The following is a 19,011-nucleotide window of genomic DNA, read 5'->3' as shown; positions in this document are numbered from 1 at the left end:
GTTTCCTTGCCTTGCTCCTAATCTCCATTTTGGGCAATCCTTTTTTAGATGGCCCGCCTGACTGCACTTGTAACACTTGTTGATGCATGTTTGACAGTCTCCTAGATGTCTATGCGAGTATTTGGAACAGGTAGGGTACTCAACTTTGTGGTTCTGATGGTTTCCGCGGTTATGACCATTGTTGTAACTGTCATGGTTGTTGTGGTGGTTACAATTGTTATTACTGTTTCCATTCGGGGTTGGGGGTCTAGGCCTCTTGTCATTGCCACTGTTTTGTCCCTCATGGGTCTTCCTCTTGTTGCCCTTGTGGAAACCCTTATTTCTATTGGCCTCCCTTCTTGCAGCACTATCCTTTCACATGGGGTCCTCCAAGTATTCCGCATCAAGAGCCTTATCCAAAACCTCAACGTAACTAACAACTTCAGCACTGGTCATCTTGACATCTCTTGCAATCATGGGCTTAAGTATCTCATAAATCTTTGGACTCCCATGGCCTCAATTGGTACTATCTCATGTGCAAACCTTGTTAACCTATCGAATTTATGAGGATAATCAGTGACAGAAGGGTTTCCCTGAACCAAGGTCACAAATTCATCAACCCTGGTAGCTAGTACAGTTGCACTGTTATACTTTTTGCTAAATGCTTGCACAAAATCTTCCTAGGTCATAGTATGTATGTGGCAGGTATGCTTCACCACATCCCACCATATCCTTGCATCCATCTTAAGTAGGTGAGCTGCACATGAAATCCTCTACTGGTAATTCAGCTCCATATGGTCAAAGATAGCATCCACTGACTTCAACCAATCTTCCACCACAATAGGGTCGGCTTGCTCTTCGAAATTAGGTGGAGATTTCTTCCTAAAGCATTCATGAACTGGCTCAAAATCGTAGGCCATTGGTAATGGAGCAGGTGGTGGTACTGGAGGCTCAGGCTGTGGTAACAGTACTTGGGGTGCTTGAGATACTTTCCTGGCTTGGGCCAATTCTTCGTCCCTCTGCCTTAAACACTCTCTCAACCTTGCTATCTATGCAACTATATCCACCGTTGGTGTAGCTATGACTGCTAGCTGGGCTAGTGGCATTCTCAGATCAGGGATTTCAGAAGTAGTAGGGTTTCCAGAGGCACCTCTTCCTCGACCTCTTCCCCTTCCATCTCTTGTGCCTCCTCCTCTTGCAACAAGATGAAATTCTAAGGCACCAGAAGAAAATCATAAAATAGGATAATCGCACAATGTTTTGATTACTTAAGGGCTCATTATAAAGGTTGTCATTCATACTTATATCCATACATCGTCTAGAGTTTGCAAAGAGAGAAAAACTATAGATAGAACTTATAAATATTAATAGTTACTCAAAACTACCCCATAATCAAAACATCCAAAAAAACAGCCCAATATAACCATAATAATTTGAAAGTTTTCAAGGGTCTTTGAGGAAGTCCCATTTATTTAAATAGAATTATTTGGTGAAATTTTCGAAAAGGACTCTAGTCCTTTATTGTGGACTCATCCCATGAATTGTAGTCAAAGATATCCTCCAAAATGTAGAAGTACTCGAGAGCGGTTGCTACAATCTTTCACCTATCATCCTCCTCCGAGATGGCAAATAGCAGCTCGCGGAGTACCGTCTCACCTTCTTTGTCTTTTATGGTCTCCAACCTTTCCTCCAATTCTCCTATGCCATTTCGAACCAGGACCATTTCCATTCATTGGAAGTCGAAGTACTCTATGAACTCATAGACAGCGTATTTGAAGGTAGAAAACTCTAAATCCTCGTCAAAGTTACCATGCCACGCCGTGACCCACCAAAGTAGGGCCTCAGGATGCTCTGAAAGTACTTCTCTAAGTACCCAATGTTTTTTTATGGGCCATAGGAGTGCTCCTCTTCTATTTATGATCTCTTGGATGTATTCACAGACCATCTGCATCTTCTTCAGTACTGTAATTCGCCAATCTCCATCACTGATGTCGGCTTCTACATCAGTTATGCTATTTTTTTCATATATAATGTCTAAGGTCTAAATTAATCAAACATATATTTTATATCATTACATTAAAAGAGACTTTTTCCATGAACTTAAAAATTTCAGCAAGCATTATATTTGTAGCGCACCAAATTTTTTTATTTTTATTAATTTTGTGCTTTGTTTATTTAATTTGTTAAGTGTTGTGAGTTATTATTTTTTACTTGTTAAATTGTTGGTAGAAATTGTGTGAAGTTAATTGTTAATTTTTTATTTATTTATTAATTTATTTTTGTGAATATATGAGTTTTGATTGAATGTACCAAGGTGCATGGTAGGTAGAGATGCACCCTAGTAATTAAGTGTGTGCATGTGCATGGTTGCATGGTGCACTTGCATAGAATTTTCTACACACTTTTATTAGAATTATTTTAGTTGATTAAAAAAAAGAACAGAAATTAAAGAGAGGGAAAGGAGAGTGGACGACAAACAGTGGAAAAACGGAAAGAATTTTATTCTCGTTTATTTTTTTCAATCAAATAAAATAAATTGGATAATAATAGATAAAATAGGAAAAAAGTTGTCATCTTTATTTTCCTATCAATTAAGAGAAAAAATAAAATAAAATAAAAATAAATGAAAATAAACAAAAAGATGAAACTTATCCATTTTTCTCCATTAGGCAATTATTTCCTAGGTAAGATAAAAGTGTAATGACTCAACTATTTCCAAGACCTTCGACCATTAAAAACTACTAGACTTAGCTACTACTTTTGGGATAAACATACATAAGAAATAATCATAACTATATTAAAACTCTAAAATAATTATTGTATCAATAACATATAAAATAAAATAAAAGGATAGGGTATGAGATCCCATTGTTTACAAAACATAAAACATAATTTTAAATACTAATTGCGGAATTACATTAAGAAAACATAATTTAAAAGACAAAAAATAAATAACTTACCCCTCGATCGACACGCAGTCCATTCATTCCATTCATCCTCAACACACAAGCCAAGCTACCAAGAATCCTTCCTCCTCCATAATCATTTTCCTGCATCACACTAAAAATAAAGGAGTGAGCCTAATGCCCAGCAAAGAAAACCTACTAACAATCATATAACATAAATCATAAACATAAGGGTATATCATAAATATATACTATAAACATATGACTATAAAAACATATATCATATAGGACTACAATGGCCATCATACTTCTTGGGGCTTGTTAGCTAAGCAAGTCATATGCCCATAAATATGCGGGGCTTGCTAGCTAAGCAAGTCATATGCCCATAAATTCTTGGGGCTTGCAAGCTAGACAAGCCATATGCCCGAGGACTATAAAACATGCTATACATATCATAACATAAGCATAAACATAACATATAAGCACATAAAATTTATCTTATTTTCCTTACCAAAAGCCGGGATATTTGGGAACAAGAATGGGATTAGAATACTCCTATAAACCAAAAGTAAAAATGGTGAGAATCTATAGAAAAGGATGAATATGAGAACTAAACCATCAAGAAGAAACTTACCAAGAAGGACCTTTAGTTTCAAGAACTTAAATACCTAAACAAGAACAGATAAAAGAGTTAGCATCTAAATAAAAGAAACTAAAGAAAACTATATAATCATAAAGAACTCAACTTAAGGAATAGGAATACCTTGAATGACCTTATGGATTGGTCTAAACCTCAATACCGAAATCACACTATTTCTCACTTCCCAAGTGTTTATAAAAACATTACAATGAAAAAACTTTAACCCAAAACCCAAGTGTATCTCTCTATAGTAACACTAGCACCTTGGAGGCTCTGATCAAATGCTTAAAGAATGAAGAAAATGGCTGAGCACTAGGTCCTATATATAGAGTTCAAGGAGTGAAACTAACCCCTTTTAATTTGAATAAATAAATGATTATTAAATGAAAAGATTTGAATTTTCGTTCAACTAATGCCCAGAACTCGGTCAAAATCATTAAAAGGCAAGTCTAAGTGGTTAATGCTATTTTTAAAATTCAAAAAGTCAAACTTTCAAGAATATACTCATGGAGCCAATATATCACCAACCATAGGCGATATATCGCCTCCCCCTGTATTCCTGAGGTTTGTTCGACCGTTCGTACAAAGTCGACGTGTTTTGCGTATCTTTCGTAGGCGATATATCAGCCCTTATGCTGCGATATATTGACATACGTAGATATATTAAACACGTATTTGCACTTTTTCAGCATAATTTGAATTTGATAAATAACTTTAACTGAGTCATAATACGATCCTAACAGTTGTTGGAAGGTTCTAGAGCTTCTAGATCTTTCTTTTATTAAAACTTTTCATCAAAATACTTAATTCCTTAATAATCATGATTATGACAAGTGTCATGCTCTTAATGGTTCTATCTAAACCTTAGGTTATAATAAATATATTTCTATGACCAGCAATATTAATTAAACCTTATGTTCTAACGTACTACTAACTACTACTAACTACTACTACTACTACTACTACTACTACTACTACTACTACTACTGCTACTGCTGCTGCTACTGCTTCTGCTACTGCTACTTCTACTCCTACTGCTGCTGCTACTGCTGCTGCTATTGCTACAGCTGCTACTTCTACTGCTACTGCTACTGCTACTGCTGCTACTACTACTACTACTATCTAGCTAAGTAAACATTCTGAAACTCTACAATTCTCCCCTACTACAGAGAATTTCGTCCTCGAAATTTACTTACCAAAAAATTCTGGATACCGGGCTAACATGTCCTCCTTCAACTCCCACATTACCTCTCGTTCATAACTATTACTCCATAGGACCTTGACTATCAAAATACTCTTAGACCATAATTCCTTCATCCCTCTATCTAGGATGCTAACCGGTCGTTCCTCGTAACTCAAGTCTTTCTAGAGTGCTATCGTATCATACTTGAGGACGTGAGATGGGTCAGACACATATCTACGCAGCATTGAAATGTGGAACACATTATGGCTATCTGCTAGAGCTGGCGGTAGGACTAATCTATATGCAACTGCTCCCACTTTGTCCAATATCTCAAAAGGACCTATAAACCTGGGACTAAGCCTTTCTTCCCAAACCGCTTCACACCTTTCATAGGAGATATCTTTAAGAATACTTGATCTCCAACTTTGAATTCCACATCACTTTGCTTGGCATCTGCATAACTTTTCTAACGACTTTGAGCAGCGATCATACGCTTTCTAATCAGTGCTACTGCTTCCTGAGCTTCTTTAACAGCTTCGGGTCCAAGAAGTTGCCTTTCTCCTACCTCGTCCCAATATGTAATGGCGATCGACACCTTCTTCCATAAAGCATCTCATAGGGTTCCATCCCGATCGTTGACTGGTAGCTATTGTTGTAGGAAAATTCTATCAACGGCAAATACTTACTCCATGATCGTCCAAAATCAAGTACACAAGCACGCAACATATCCTCTAAAATTTGTATGGTATGCTCGGACTGACCATCGGCCTTAGGATAAAATTATGTACTAAGACTTAACTTGGTAACCATTGCTTGCTGCAAGCTTCCCCAAAATCTAGATGTAAACACCAATCCTCTATCAGACACTATGGTCTTAGGAATTCCATGCAGTCTTATTATTTCTTGAACATAAATGTCTGTGTATTGATATGTCGTATACGTAGTCTTGACAGGCAGGAAATGAGCTAACTTGGTTAGTCTATCTATTACTACCCAAGTCGAGTTGTGCTGCTTATTTGTTCGTGGAAGGCTATGTCGTCCCATTTCCATTCTGGAATACTAAGTGGTTGCAATAAGCTTGCAGGACGCTGATTTTCTACTTTCACTTGCTGGCATACTAAGCAATTAGACCCATACTCCACTATATCTTTCTTCAGTCCTGGCCACCAATATAACGCGTTAAGGTCGTGAGTCATCTTGGTCGATCATGGATGGACTGAGTATGGGGTATTGTGCGCTTCTTTTAAAATCTTCATCTTAATCCCTTGATCATTCGACACGCATACCCGTTCCTTATATCTCAAGAACCCTTATCCTGATATCAAGAAATCTGTGGCCTTGCCTTCTTTAACTGCAGCTATATGTGCTACTAATGTGCCATCATGCCCTTGCCCAATCCGTATATCTTCTAACAGACTTTACTTGACGGATAAGTTAGCCAATTTACCAATGACTACTTCTATTCCGACATTGATCAGCTCTTGCTGAGCGGCTTTTCTGTTCCAGCTAACGCTGCTAGACTTCCATAACTCTTCTTACTTAGCGCATCAGCAACTACATTTGCCTTTCCTGAGTGGTATAGGATTTTTCAGTCATAATCCTTCACTAGTTCTAACCACTTGCGCTGCCTCATGCTAAGTTCCTTCTGAGTGAAGAAATACTTTAAGCTTTTGTGGTCCGTATAAATCTCAAACCGTTCTCCATAAAGATAATGGCGCCAGATTTTCAATGCAAAGACTACCGCTGCCAACTCCATATCATGTGTTGGATAGCGTTGCTTGTATTCCTTCAGCTGCCTTAAGGCATAGGCTATTACCTTATAATTCTACATCAGGACACAAAACAATCCTTGCTTCGACACATCACAGTAGACTACAAACTTGTCGTTGGGTGTCGGTACACAAAGTACTGGTGCTAAGCATGGCTTATCCTTAAGCAGCTAGAAGCTATCTTCACACTTATGAGTCCAGTTGAATCTTTGCTGCTTCCAGGTCAGGTTGGTGAGCGGAGTGGCTATCTTAGAAAAGCCCTCTACAAACCTCCAATAATAACCTACTAGTCCCAGAAAACTTCTTACCTCTGACGCGTTCTTTGGTCTTGGCCAATCTTTCACAGCCTCTGCCTTAGATGGGTCTACAGCAACTTCTTCCTTGGATACAATTTTCCCAAGGAATGCTACTTGCGAAAGACAAAATTCACACTTTTTGAACTTGGCGTAAAGTTGATGCTCCTTCAGTCGCAACATGCTCATTGTGCTCGACTTCGTTCTTTGAGTACACCGAGATATCGTCGATGAACACTATGAAGAATTTCTCCAAGTAATCCTTGAAGACCTTATTCATTAAATCCATGAATGCGGCTGGAGCATTGGTAATACCGAAAGACATAATTAAAATCTCGTAATGTCCATAACGAGTTCTAAAAGTTGTCTTAGGAATATCCTCTTCCCATACCTTGAGCTGGTGATACCTGGACCGTAGATCAATCTTTGAAAACACGGTTGCTCCTCGGAGTTGATCAAACAAGTCGTCAATTCGGGGTAGCGGGTATTTATTCTTAATTGTCACCTTATTCAGCTCGCAATAATCTATGCACATCCACATGCTTCTGTCCTTTTTCTTCACAAATAGAACCGGTGCTCCCCATGGCGAATGGCTCGGTCTCATGAAACCCAAGTCTAAGAGTTCCTGCAGTTGCGCCTTTAATTCCTTGAGTTCGGTACCATCTGGTATGGTGCCTTGGAGATAGGCTCAGTGCCCGGTACTAGTTCGATTGTGAAATCAATTTCCCAAGTCGGCGACAACCCTGGTAAGTCGTCAGGAAATACTTCTGGGAATTCTTTTACAATGCGGACGTCTCCAACTTTTAGTGGTGTTTCCTTTATCACATCTGTGACTCTAGCTAAGAATGTTCGACATCCTTTTTCTATCATCCTCTGAGCTTTGAGAGATGAAATAAGCAGTGTGCATAGCCCTAGAACTTTTCCCATATAGCATCTCTGACCGTCGGAAGTCTCGAACATCACTATCTTGCGTTTGCAGTCGATGGTTGTGCCATACCTTGCTAGCCAATCCATTCCCAGTATCACGTCGAAGTCTTTGATCTCTAGTTCTACCAGGTCTCCTTCTAGTTTTGCGTCCTCAATTTTGATTGGTATGCCTCGTACTGTCCGTGATGATAGGACTACTTTGTCCGAAGGCAACTCAGTTACAAACCTAGTTCTAAATCTTTCACAAGGTTTGTCTAATTTCTTTATCATTCCTAACGAGATATACGAGTGAGTGGCTCCCAAATCAAATAATACTGAACATACATTATTGAGGATAGGAATCTGACTTGTGACCACTTTATTGCTAGCGTCAGCTTCTCCCTAGGTTAAGGCAAAGACTCTGGCAGGAACGATCTTATTGTCTCTTTTATGAGCCATTCTTCCTCCTCGAAGCGTTCAATTGTCCCTTTAAGGTTTGGAGTGTGTTGCTTAAAAAACCTCTCATAGATTGGCTCCATGTACTGAGAAGGGTATGGCGCATAGTTCGCCATCGGCCATCCCCCATACGAACCTACTTGTTGGGGTGCTGGAGCCATTTGCTGAGGCTATGGTTGCGGCTGAGGCTGAGGCGGAGGCTGAGCCTGTTGTCTCTGTTGCTGCAGTAATTCCTCAACTTGCTATCGTAGTCTGGCAATTATTTCTGCAGTGTTATCAACCGGCTGTGGCTGTGCACTTCGGTTTGCAGCAGAATTGGTAGCATGCGCTCCGCTTCTACGAACTGGAGGGACTTCATTAGTCTCAGGAGAGACGCTGGAGGCATTGGCATTGGTCTGTGCAGACTGTCTAAGTGACATCTTCAGCAGAGTTCTAACAGTCGAGAAAAACAAGTTAGAACTTACCCGAATAGGCTCTAAAACAAAACTTAATCTAAGCAGACATAACTCAGACCTATTAATTATGACTTCTTATGAAAAGAATTATATAAGCCTTCTTTATCATTAGGGTGTGTTTCTATACCTAGAAAATTAAGCGATCTTTATTATTTTCTTAGTGTGTTTCTAATCATCCCATATGACTTAATTCTCAAGCTCGAAACTCGTCGTTGTTTCAAAGTTAACCATATTGAGGGAGGGTTGGGATCAGTAAAATCGTTCCCACTACTATGGCCTCCTAACTCTCAATATAGAACCCGGTCCATTGATTTGTATCCACCCTCATCGAATTTGGTCATTATTTATTAAATTTATTATTTATAATGATTGTAAAAAAAATCAAACTCATACATGTCAACAAAAATAACAATGATATTTATTTGGAAAAAGGCTTTCACTATATACAATCATAAATGTAAAGATAATAAATAAAATAAATAAAGAAACTAATATAATCTAAAAATCTAGATCTTCTACATCTGACCCTTCATCTAACATATCATCATTTATCTCCTCATAATCATCATTATCTTGAGCCTCAAAATTTCCTCTAGGAAGATTCGTAAAGATTTTATGTTTGTGCTCATTTGTGAATTGGAATTCCATCTTAGAGGTGAGCCTAAGTATGAGAAAATAATATCTCATAGCTACTAGTAATTCATCTTCATCATCTATAGTCCCTCATATATCTTCTAAAGCTGCAATTACAGTAGGATAAACTTTAAAAAGTCTAATCACTAAAACATATTGCTCGGTTGCTCTCATCATAATTTGTTTAGTTGTTTGAAAGTGACCTATCTCATTGTCGAATAAAAGTAATCTCCGAGTATTTCTTTCTAGCACTCCTACTGTATTTCTTGGCTCTGTAATTCTTTTCAAGGCCTTAATGGCTCGGATATCCTCATAGGTTAAGGCTCCATCCATTCTTAACTGAAAACATAAGGCTAAAATGTTAGCTGTAACGCCCTGGCTACCCCAGAACAGTTACGGAGAACGGTGAACCGGAAATTTGACTCGCTACCTGAGTCCTTTGGCTAAAAAATGTGATCTAAGCGTTATTATCAGGTTAAGGTAGAAAACCAGTAAAAAGGTAAGGGTACATTTCATTAAGTAAATAAACTGCTCATGAGCCTTTCAAAATGTTTACAAGTAGTTCATAATACAAAGGAGTCGCTACAGTTCCAAATTTACAAACTCCGCCGGCCTAAGCGGCAAAAATAGGGTAAACCCTTAGTTCCTCTGAGAACTCCTTGACCGTGGCGGTCAAGCGGCCCTGTATGTACATCACACCGCCCAAGCTCTCCACTCAAGGCTGGCCAAGCTTTTCCTTTCCTTTACCTGCACCACAAAGCACCCATGAGCCAAGGCCCAGCAAGAAAACATAATAAAACATGATATAACATCAACAACGATCATGATAACCATTCAGGACCATCAGTCCAGCAAATAGGTGACAATAGCCGAAAGTCACAATAATGAGCATCGCTCCCTCTAGCCATGTGACAATAGGGTCACCAGGGCTTAACGGTTAAGTGATTCTCTTATATGTTCGATCAGCACAGGTGCATGGTGATTAGTCACCAACATAACCCTCCTCACGACTCTAGAGTCGAAACTATGGACAACGTCCCTTAGCCACGTGACAAACGGTCACCGGGGTCATATACCTTGGCTATGGTTATCTGGTCGTAGACCAGGAAAGCGCTTATAAGTTCTTCGACCTTAGGGTCGGTCCCGCAGTAATGCCATAGAGCCATTCAATGCGTGATCATCGACTTTAAAGTCAGTCCCTGACTAGTCAGTGTCTTGAACAGGTAATCAGCATTCATTAGCATTTAATATGCAATCCACGTTCACATGTATCAACCAACAAGCCTCAATATCAAACCATGCATGTCATATACCTGTACAGGGTGCAACTATATCCATACACTGTTTCCTTACCTCAAGTTCGAGCGAGAAGTATGATAAAGACGACCCCTGAGAACGATCGGTCTTTTAGTTCCTTAGCGGTTACCTATTCACAACCAATTATAACCTCCATTAATGAGAATCCACAATAATAGGGTCGTAACCTAAGCACCACCCTCGGGACCTCGAGACATGCCCACACGGTGAGTAGAATCGATCCCGGGCCTTAAGGATTGAAACCCCAAGTCAAAAACCCTTAAAAACACTCAAAACGGGGTTTGGAAGGAACAGGGTAGCGCTACAGCGCTCAACCCCTAGCGCTACAGCGCTATACACAGAACCGCCCAAGTGCCAGAAACCCTCCTGAGGAGCGCTATAGCGCCCTAGGGTGGGCGCTGTAGCGCTACCTCCAGCCCAGAACACCCCTGAACTGACCTTCTCCATCTCCTTCGATTCTAACTCGATTCCCAAGATTCCAAAGCCTATTCTTGATGCCAAAAGAACCCAAAAACCATCCCAACACATCCCAAACATCACAAGCATGGGAACCCTAGCCAAAACTCCCAACAAAAACCATGAATTCACCCTAAACATTTCAGCTGCAAAACAAAACTAAAACAGAGCAAACCAGAGAAACTATGGTTAGAAACTTACCCAAAGCTTGGCTTATGATGGCCTTCAATAGTGGAACACACTCCCAAACTTCCAAGGCTTGCTTCCCAAGCTAGAATCCTCAAAGTTGGCTCAAAAACCACAAAGAACAGTGAGAAAAAGGAGGTACGGGAGAACTCTAAAACATACTCTGTTTTTCCATCACCTTTTTCAGCTAAATAAGGTTATATCTATCCTAGGGGTGAAATGACCATTTTACCCCTAGGTCAATTAATGGTTTCTAAAGACTCCCAAGGGCATTTTTGGTAGTTTCCTCCTAACTCGTTAATCATAATTAACACTCTCTAATTCCCGCTATTCTCAATAATCTCAAACATCAATAATTCACATCCCGTTACCCTTTATCTCCCGGTAACGCTCTAATCATCAAAATCACCCCGAGACTCAACCCAAGTCCCGGCACTTAAACCTGTTGTGACTAAACCGCTAATCAATAATCTACGATCGTCTCATGTCGAACAGCTCGAACAAACCCACATCATAATGTGGTCTCATATATATCATTGACATGCATACAATTAACATTATATCATAATATAATTCTCATAAACTTGCATAAACACATTAAATGGCATAATTAAACAATTATGGCCCTCCCGACCTACAAATCCAGCCGTTAAACCACATTAGGGAATCCGGGGCATTACATTAGCTAAACACATAAACATAATAACTATAACATAAACACTTACATTGGTGGTTAGATTCAGAGCTTGAGTGTGTGTATCAAGGAGAACTTCATGCAAATGGACCTTTGCTCTGATACTAACTGTAATGACCCAACTATTTCTAACACCTTGGACCATTAAAAACTACTAGACTTAGCTACTACTTTTGGGGAAAACATACATAAGAAATAATCATAACTTTATTAAAACCCTAAAATAATTGTTGTATCAATAACATATTGTAACAACCCAAAATCGCTAATAAGGCTTAAGGGCCTTGATTAGTGTGCCAGGAGGGCATTAATGGAATAATTGTGATTTAAATGAGTAATTTTATGTTTAGTAATGTTTATATGATAATTGATGATATTATGTGGTAATGTGATATGAAATAAATATGTGATACATGTGAGAACCACATTATTATGTAGACAGGTACGCAGAGCACGACTCAAGACGATTCTAGGGTCAGATAGCGGGAAAAGTCACAACGGGACTTAAGATATGACTTTGGATAAGTTAGGGGTATTTTTAGATAGCGGGTAGTGATCTGGACTATTGGGTCATGAAAATAAATATATGGAGATATATTTGAGGTTAGGATGTCTAGGCGGGAATATTGGGGGATTTTACCATTTTGGCCTCGGGGATGGTTCCGGCACCCCGAGCCTTGAGATTAACTTAATGTGTGAGATAGACATAAGGAAGCCTTTAGAAAATACAAACCAACTAAACAATTTTACCTCGGTTTTCTCTCACGCTCAAGGTAAACAAAGGGATGGAAGGAAACACAGAAAACTAAGGGGAACAAGCTGAAATTTCTGGAATTTGTGGTGAGGATTTGGAGGTTTAGCTCAGGGAAAATCAAGGAACTAAAACAAGGATTAAGGTAAGCATCTAATCTTCTTTTCTGTGGTTGAATTCTGAGTTCTAGCTGGGTTTTGGTCAAGTTTTGAAACAAACATAGTTTTGATGTCTTAAGGCATAATTAAGAAGGAACTTGGGGACTTAGCTTGGCTTTGGCTTGGTGAAGTGATTCAGCAGAAAAGGTAAGTTCCAACTCATGGTTTAGAGGTTTTAAACTAGGTTTGAATGGCTGGTTTGGGTGTTTATAGCTCTTGAGTTTCAGAAATTGAAAGGAGAAGATTGGTGTGTGTTGGGTTGAGTTTTCTGTGGAATTAAGTTGTTTAAGTCATGTTAGAGGTGTTGGATTTGCTGGGTGTTGAAGTAAGGAGCTTAAGGGTGGTTGTGGCTGAGGTTTTGAGCTTTGAAATGGTGTAAATTTTGGGTTCGAAGGGGAGGGCCACGGCTCTGTTCTAGAGCGCTGCGGTCCTAGCATGCAAAAGAGCCAAGAAGGCTCAGCCATGGGAGGGCGCCGTGGCGCCCAAGGCAAGGGCCGCGGCGCGTGTGTGGTTCAGCATGGGTGTTGGTTCTGTTTTGGGGAAGGGCCGTGGCTACGCTTCAGGGGCCGCAGCCCTTGGTTGCACACATGAATTTTTGAGGGTTTTAGGCACGGGAAAGTGGTCTAGTGTGCTCGGGTTTGGTTTCACCATCGTGCTTGGTGGAATTTGGAATCCCGGGAGTTAGTTTTGTAACTGGAAACCTATATTGGGGTATTAATGGAACCCTATACTTTGGTTGTGACTAGGTGATAAAGGCTTAGGCTCAGGAAGGGATCGTGCTTAAGAGGCGTTGCTCGTAATTCAATAATCGCACAGACTAAAGGTAAGAAAACTACACCTGGTTGAATACATGTGACGGGACTAAGGGCTCCCTATTGTAAATGCTTGAAAAGTTGGTATTATGCCATGCAACCCATTTAGTGAACCAACGACCTAAGGGTGCCAAGGGTTTCACTAGCGCACAGGGCGCGGCTCGGCCATTGGTAGCCGAGGATAGCTTATTATGCATTGAGCTCGGTTTAAGCGGGTCGGAGTCAATGGGTTAAACAGAGGGTGCGGCCTAAATCGTCAGCCCTGAATGTGGTGTGATATGAGTGTTATGTGTGATAGAATGTATTTTGAATCTAATTTTATGTGCTGAATATCTATTGGGAATTATCTGATGAGAATACATGCTTAATGAGTTAATTGTCTATGTTTATTGATTGAGTTGTTTAAGATGTTTTCTTGCTGGGCCTTGGCTCACGGGTGCTACGTGGTGCAGGTAAAGGCAAGGGAAAATTGGACCAGCCTTGACTGGAGAGCTCAGCGAGCGGAATGTACATAGCCAGGTGCTCGGCCACCACGATTGAGGTCTAGGCAAGGACGAGAAACCTGAAGTCTGTTTGTTTTGCCTTAGTATGGCTAGTGGATACACCTGTATTTTTGGGAGTGTGTAAACTTATTTTAACTCTACTTTCTTATGGGATCCCATGTTTAATACAACTTAAATATATGAATTGAGTCTTTTGAGACCAAAACCGTTTTAATCCTAGCTCTTACATGTTTAGTGACACGTTTTTAAAATGTTGACTTGATTAGCGAGTCTTGCACCTTTATATGTACACAGTGTAACGGTCTTGGCTATGTCAGGGCGTTACACATATAAAATAAAATAAAAGGATAGAGTATGAGATCGCATTGTTTACAAAACATAAAACATAATTTTAAATACTAATTACGGAATTACATTAAGAAAACATAATTTAAAAGACTATAAATAAATAACTTCGTCCTGGATCGACACACAGTCCATTCATTCCATTCATCCTCAACACACAAGTCAAGCTACCAAGAATCCTTCCGCCTCCATAATCATTTTCTTGCATCACACTAAAAATATAGGAGTGAGCCTAATGCCCAGCAAGGAATATCTACTAACAATCATATAACATAAATCATAAACATAAGGCTATATCATAAATATATTCTATAAATATATGACTATAAAAACATATATCATATAGAACTACAATGGCCATCATACTTCTTGGGGCTTGTTAGTTAAGCAAGTCATATGCCCATAAATATGTGGGGCTTGCTAGCTAAGCAAGTCATATGACCATAAATTATTGGGGCTTGCTAGCTAGACAAGTCATAGGCCCAAGGACTACAAAACATACTATACATATACATATACATATCATAACATAAGCATAACATATAAGCACATAAAATCTATCCTATTTTCCTTACCAAAAGCCGGGATATTTGGGAACCAGAACGAGATTAGAACACTCTTATAAACCAACAGTAAAAATGGTGAGAATCTAAAGAAAAAGATTAATATGAGAACTAAACCATCAAGAAGAAACTTACCAAGAAGGACCTTAAGTTTTAAGAACTTAAATACCTAATAAAGAATCAATAAAAGAGTTAGCATCTGAATAAAAGAAACTAATGAAAACTATAGAATCATAAAGAACTGAACTTAAGGAATAGGAATACTTTGAATGACCTTATGGATTGGTCTAAACTTCAATACCGAAATCACACTATTTCTCACCTCCTAAGTGTTTATAAAAAGCTTAGAATGAAAAAAGATTTAACCCAAACCCAACTGTTTCTCTCTATAGTAACACCAGCACCTTTGAGGCTCTGATCAAATGCTTGAAGAATGAAGAAAATGGCTGAGCACTAGGTCCTATTTATAGAGTTCAAGGAGTGAAACTAACCCCTTTAATTTAAATAAATAAATGATTATTAAATAAAAAAATATTTGAATTTTTGTTCAACTAATGCCCAGAACTCGGTCAAAATTGTTCAAAAGCAGGTCTAAGTGGTTAAGGCTATTTTTAAAATTCAAAAAGTCAAACTTTCAAAAATACACTCATGGAGCAAAAATATCACCCACCATAGGCGATATATCTTCTCCCCCTGTATTCCCGAGGTTTGTTCGATCGTTCATGCAAAGTCAACGTGTTTTCCGTATCTTATGTAGGTGATATATGGGCCCAATTCTGCGATATATCGGCATACGTAGATATATTAAACACGTATTTGCACATTTTCAGCATAATTTGAATTGGATAAACAGCTTTGACTCAGTCATAATACGATCCTAACAGTTGCTGGAAGATTCTAGAGCTTCTAGATCTTTCTTTTATTAAAACTATTCATCAAAATACTTAATTTCTTAATAATCATGATTATGACAAGTGTCATGCTCTTAATGGTTCTATCTAAACCTTAGGTTATAATAAATATATTTCTATGACCAGCAATATTAATCAAACCTTATGTTATAATTAATATTCTCTAGGTTAAACTTATAAAATCCGTAACTGTTGCTATAAGTTTCCAACTAAGTCCCGACTTGAACCAAAATCCACGGTAACTAACGTACTACTAACTAATACTAACTACTACTACTACTACTACTACTACTACTACTACTACTACTACTACTACTACTACTACTACTACTACTACTATCTAGCTAAGTAAACATTCTAGGACTCTACAAAAAGGGAAATAAAGAAAATAGAAGAGCCATTTTGCTTGGGCTGTCGAATTTAAGAGAAGGAGAGAGAGAGAGGAGAGGTGCAAATTCTAGAGAGAGAGAGAGAGAGAAGAGAAAGAAGGAGAAGAGAAGAGGAGGACCTTGAAGACAGGTGAGTGTCTTGATGTTTAGTAAATTAAATCCTCTCCTCCTTATCCTCACATTTTTTTTTAATCTCTACTACTCATATTGATAATTTGGTTGTTCTATTTTTGTGTGGGTTTCGAATCCCCAAAGTTTGTTTGAAGTGGGAATATTTGTGTTCTTGATTTTATAAATCCAGATAGGCAATGAATCCTTAGCCCTTTTATTTTTATGTTTTCTATGAGATGATGGTATTGATTTGTTTCTCTTTTGATTTTGGGTTGAAAGGTTATGTTGTAAGATGCTGTGTAATATTTGATGTTATGACACCTAGTGTTCTTCCCTATGATATGATGCTATGGTTTGTTTGATGTTAAGGTTTTAAGTAAAAAGCATGTAAGGTTTTTGGTTTTGATTTACTAAGTATGATGATCTTGATATTTTATGTTTATTTATATGTGGAATTTGACCAAGGCATATGTAAAGATTTCATGTTGGTTTTGTTTATGTTTTTGTTGGTGTTATATAAACTTGTTCAATACTTTGAGATAGAAACATGTTACGATCCATGTGGATGTGAATGAGACTTTTGGTTTTATTTTATGTTAAAGTCATGTGAGTTTCGGCCTAGGATTCTTGTGTCATGTATATGTATGATTGTTCTTGAAATATGACTATGATTTGAATGTCTATGTGATGTTAGGGATTCTTCTTAGATTGATAATATGATAATAGGTGCATGCTAGGGTTTGTGTTTAAATTTGTGTTGATTAAACATGTATGAGTTTTGTGAAGCATGATGTAAAAGGATGAATTTCTTGACTTAGTATGCTTGCTGATTTTTGTGTATAAGTTGTGTGAAATTTGGTGAAATAATGATTTGCATGCATAAGTGATGTTCGAAGTGCTATGATGATTTTGTGAAATCAAAAGTGTATTTTAATTCACATTAAAATTATATTTTTACTCAAATAAATACCTACAATTTTTTTGATATTTTATAAGGAAAATATAACTGTTAATTTCAAGTTTATGATTTTTGAATGTTTAATATATTGCTGAAAGTTTTTTGAGTAAAAATGAGAAGTTATCTTTTAAATGAAAGGAATTTTGTGTGTATGCTGAAATAAATTAATACCCTAAACTATGTATATATTAAAATGATATTTTAAATGTAACCTTGAATTTTCACATTTTCATAAGTATTGTTTTCTTTATTTTAATTAAGAAAATATTGACTTTAGATTCACTTGTGATTTTTAAACAAAATAAATGGTGTCTTGGGTTAATAAATTAAAAATAATTATTTTGTTATCATATATGGGTTTACACTACATAAATTAAGCCTTAACTAATACAAGCAAAAGTATACCTTTCTTCCACGCTTAAATTTATATTTTTTTCACATCAAATCTTGTAATTTTATTAATTTAAATAAAATTTTATTTCTAAAGGAAACATGATATTTATAAGTTCATTTAGATAATATTTCAAGTTTTTTTTTATTTTCTATGCAATTTAAAAATAATAAATAGAATTATTTTTTTTAAATGGCTAAATAAGTTATTTTTATGAAATAAAAATAATGACTTAAGAGGTTTTATCTACTTGGGGATTTAAAGAAATAAATAATGGTGAGGAAATTATGTCACTAAATCTTTATTTTTAAAATAGGTTAGAAATAAGCATGTAGAAATTATCGTTTTTAACGTCACTTTTTAACAACGCACCCACGTATGTATGTCGCATGCAAATGCACTTTTACATTAAAAAATATGTTTACTATTCAACCATATAGCTTTTAATTGAAAACCATGCATGGATAGTAGGTAGAATTGGCATTATTCTTTTGTGATTCTATGAGAAAAATGTGCATGTTTGGAAATTATGTATAAATTGCACCATGTGTGCATAGCCCATGCACACATGGGGTATATCAGTTGGGCAGAAGAAAATCTTATTTGATGCTAAAGAATGTTATTTGATTATGGTTATAGGCTCGTTGTGAAGTCTGTTAAATTTTTGCTTTGCTCGAACCTGAGGTAAGGAAGTTAGATAGAATTCTTTTTTTTATTTATGCTATGAAACAATAAGATTGGCTATGTATGATGAGGTACCATGTGATATGAAATATGAAATGCAATTTTGAGTTGATATGGTGAATTTGATGAATCATGTATATTCCTTTGTGTTGATACTACTGGTTGGCATGTATTCTTGTATGTTGTATGAAATGCAAATGGTTGTTTGCATGTTGAACGTGACACAACAAAGGAATTACTAAGGATCTAAGACGTAACCCGAGTTACTAAGGTATGACGTAACTCATAGGGTGGACACACCGAGGTTAGTCAAGGACCAAAGCCTCCTATTTACCTCAAGTTGTGTCATGGACAAGAGAGGGGGTCATGTTCACAAGGGTGTAATGATAATGCCTATGATGTTGATGCTTGAATATGCTATTGATGAATGATGTATGATGTATGATGTATGATGATGATGTCTAATGTATGATGATTACGTTTATGCATGATGCATGATGATGACGTTTCAGTATGATGCATACTAATGTATGAATATGAATATGATTATGTTTTTGTTGTG

Source organism: Humulus lupulus, chromosome 9 (genome assembly GCF_963169125.1).
Source record: "Humulus lupulus chromosome 9, drHumLupu1.1, whole genome shotgun sequence".
In the NCBI taxonomy this organism is placed as follows: Eukaryota; Viridiplantae; Streptophyta; class Magnoliopsida; order Rosales; family Cannabaceae; genus Humulus; species Humulus lupulus.
This window is presented reverse-complemented; position numbering follows the sequence as displayed.